Below are 3,620 nucleotides of genomic sequence, written 5' to 3'. Positions count from 1 at the left end.
ACACACACACACACAAATTCTGTTTTAGATTAGCCAATATTTTGTTTTCAACATCATGATAATCTGCAGATTGTGCCTACAATAATCCATTTTATACATCTATTAAATCAAAGCATTATTTACAATAAATATTTATCTTCAATAAAGCTTGTTACCTTACATAGTTATCCAACTATAAAATTCAAAAGTTTGGCTTCACAAATTTGGATAATACAAACTTCTCCCCATACCCCAAATCACAATGTCATCATTATTGTCTTTTTAGGTTCTGAAAATGTGCATTTTTTTTTTTCAGTGTTGGGTATTAAACTGAGGGCCTTGAGCATACCAGACAAATGCCCTATCATTGAGCTACAACCCCCAACCCCAAAATCTTAATTTTAAAAGATCAGCTCTTCAGTGTATCTGGTCCCCCCAACCCGTTTTTTTAATATTTAAAAAAATAAAGAGTAATTCATCATATTCTTTTGGGAAAAAAATGTTTGGAACATTAGAACTATGGCACTATTTATTATGTTCATTCTCTAATAACCAATCTAGCCCAATCAACAATACATTCTCTGAAATTCCTCTAAATCAAATGGGATTTTTCAGGAGATGTTTATATTAATGAGCAAATCAAGTGACGCATTTACATTTGCTTTCTCCTCCATACACCATCAGTATGTCTGCACAGGGAGTGGAATACATGACCAGCAAATGAATGGATAAGTATCACATGCAAACAGCATGACTGGAAACTTAAGAAGCAAAGTGATAAGAACCTTAGGGAAAGCAAAATTCATAAAAGTTTAGAATTGCAAGAGGCCTTATAGTCCATTTAACCCATTCCAATGACACCAACCCCAGACAGATGACAATCTATCCTATTTTTAAAAGCCTCCAGATTTCCAACTCCCTGGATACCTTTTTCTGCCATACAATCATGTCATGTAATTTGGAGTACTATTATGACCAACTGTTCTTTGCCCTACGTAATGTTTGTCTTTTCTCAAATAATATAACAATACATTTTAACTCACTTTCAGGATATACAAATGTGTATAGGTGCAAAATACATGTTTATATGCATGCACATACATGCATAACCAGGTACCTAGGACACTTACTTTGTGTGTGTGTGTGTGTGGGTGGGTGTGTGTGTGTGTGTGTGTGTGCGTTGTTAAGGATCCAACCCAGGGCCTCACACATGGTAGACAAGCACTTTTCCACTGAGCTACATCCCAAGTCACTTTTGCTGATATAAACACAAACTATTAAAGGTACATACATAATCAAAGGTACACTCCATTCCACTCTAATCACAAAATGCACTATGAAACAGTGTCACATAATTTCATAATTTGGTCTAAAAATAACCAAGGAAAATCAATTTTATAAAACCTTAAGGCAAATTCTTCCCACTGTGATTAATCATAGCTTCTTTGCTTCCCACAAGCACTGCCTCTTTTTCAACACTCACCACAAGCAGAACTTTAAAAATACATATAATAGAAATAATTTTAACGTTTAATTTTTTAAGACCATTTGTCTAACAATCATGTGGGAAAAAGACCCAATGAGAGAGTTACTAGTGACAGGGTATAGCCAGTGATGATGGACAAGTAACCAGTTTAGTCAAGTAGGCCAAAGAAATAATTAAAATAAAACAAATCATTTTTGGAATCCATATAGAACTGGGAAGTCCTTTGAAAGGATGAGCCAAAGTACTACTTGAAAAAAAAGAATAATACTGTATCTGTTAGGAAATAACATCAAAATATTAGCCATGGAAATGTTACCGCTGGAGATGGGCTTGTTTGTTCAGATTTGTTATTCCTATTATTTGATTACTTGTCTATAATATATAATATTCAAAATATTATAGACTTTTTCTTTAATAAGGCAAATTCTGTGCCTGTTTGTCCCTGTATTTCACAGCTAAGAGAGACAGCATGTGTTTTACATAACCTACAGGGAGAGGTAGTACCAGCTCCTGTCCTCCTCGTGTCTCCCAGGAACCTGCCACCCATGGCAGAAAAGATTTCACCATGTTCCCTAGGATAGCTCCTATCATCATCATCATCATCCTCATCTTATCCTGGAGAATACACAATGAGCCTTGTCTCCCCTCCTGCTAGTAAAAGCGTTAAAATTGTCATTTTATTGAGACGGAAGATTCAGAGAATAAAGGTTTACCAGATGATGAGCTGCCTCCACCCAAAGGCAGAGGCGAGGAGAAATACACATCGTCCTCAAAAGTCAGTCGGCTACATAGGCACCAGGGTGGCGGCTCGCTTGTGCCCCGACAGAGTCTGGCCACCGCCCCCCAACCCAAGCCCCGGCCAGGGGAGGGGCGCTCGTTAGCGGATAAAGGGGTGAGAGAGAAGGTCAGAGACGTGACCCCTGAGGGGCCGAGGGGCTAGTACAGCAAACCGCTTAAGGGGCGGGTCCCCTGGCCCTCTTGGACTGGCGGCTAGACTTCTAAAGCTGCGCCGGAGAAACGTGGGCGAAAGGTGGCCTTCGGGTCTGGGAGTCCGCAAAGCGCCGGGAGAGCTCCCTCAGGCCTCCGCCGGCCGCCCACCGGGGACCCCGGCAGCCCAGTTCCGCGGCGGCCCCGGAACGGCCCCAGTCAGCGTTGCCCGGCCGGCCGAGCGCACACATCCGCGGCCAGGAGGGCAAGAGGAGGCGTTACCGTATGCGGCTCCGGAGCTGGCGGGGGCGGGGTGCTGCTCCAGCGACCCGAGCCCCGCTTGCAGCGGCTGCGGTGTCCGCGTCCTTTATTTTTGCTGCAGCGGCGGCGACTTGTCAAAGGGAAAGACGTAAGAGGCGGCGGCAGCGGCAGCAGGCGAATCTCGCGGGGTTTGGGCGGAACTCTCGCGCAGTCTGAAACCCTCACCCCGCCCCCAGGCCCAGAGGCGGAGGCAAGAGAGGGGAGAAAAAGGAAGTGTGAGTAGGCGGGAGCTAGGCCACCTGCTGAGGGGAAAGGGGAAGGGACCTGGGCGGCCAGGGAAGCCGGCCTGAGTTTTCTGTTAGGAAACCCTATCACCACGCAGCCCTCATCTTGGGGCAGTCGCGGAGTCCAGACAACCCCGTCTGCCCTCGGGAACCGGACTCTGCAGACGAGGAACACTTGGGTGCATTTGACAAAAGAGCTGGAGGCCAGGCAGCGCGCCCCGTTTTCCTCTTAGTCGCCGCCGAAACTCCACCGCCTGGCGTCCGAGTGAAGCGACATGTGGAAAAGCTGGCAGCTAGGCTAGGCGGCAACACCCCTTTATCGTCGTTGTGCGCCTGGCGCTCTGCTCTTTATCTCCCATCACAGCCGGCCCTAGCCCTCCGGGGAGTCAAGTTCAATCCCTTGAAAGCATTTCACTTGATCTACTTCTTTCTTGTTTTTCTTGTCTTCGAGGGCTGCAGGACTGTCAAAACCCTGCAGACCCGGGGGCCCTGCGACTGTGTTTTTCTTTTCTACCAGGGAACACTGAAGTAAAATATCCTTTGGATGATTTACATCCTTGGTCGTGACCGCGAACTCAGCAATGAAATCCCGTGAGAGGAAGGACACATAGTACCTTAGCGCCTAACACAGGTCTAAGTTGTCATGAAATTGTTGAATGGTGGCTCCTGTACCTTTTATTCCT

General features: G+C 45.6%; 1 protein-coding gene across 6 annotated transcripts in view; it reads right to left on the bottom strand.

Annotated features, from left to right (window-relative positions):
* HERC1 (HECT and RLD domain containing E3 ubiquitin protein ligase family member 1) overlaps positions 1-2,824 on the bottom strand; it is a 189,991-nt gene extending 187,167 nt beyond the window's left edge. For 5 of the 6 annotated variants that reach the window (XM_081288631.1, XM_081288634.1, XM_081288635.1 and 2 more), the window contains exon 1: positions 2,675-2,824. The gene's annotated coding sequence lies outside the window, so the exon portion shown is untranslated. Of the gene's footprint in view, positions 1-2,178; positions 2,653-2,674 lie in introns of those variants that run through there. The other variant, XM_081288632.1, reaches the window with a different exon arrangement.
* Between the last annotated feature and the right edge of the window lie 796 nt (positions 2,825-3,620).

This window comes from Spermophilus citellus (genome assembly GCF_964194105.1).
Source record: "Spermophilus citellus genome assembly, chromosome: 4".
In the NCBI taxonomy this organism is placed as follows: domain Eukaryota; kingdom Metazoa; phylum Chordata; class Mammalia; order Rodentia; family Sciuridae; genus Spermophilus; species Spermophilus citellus.
This window is presented reverse-complemented; position numbering and strand designations above follow the sequence as displayed.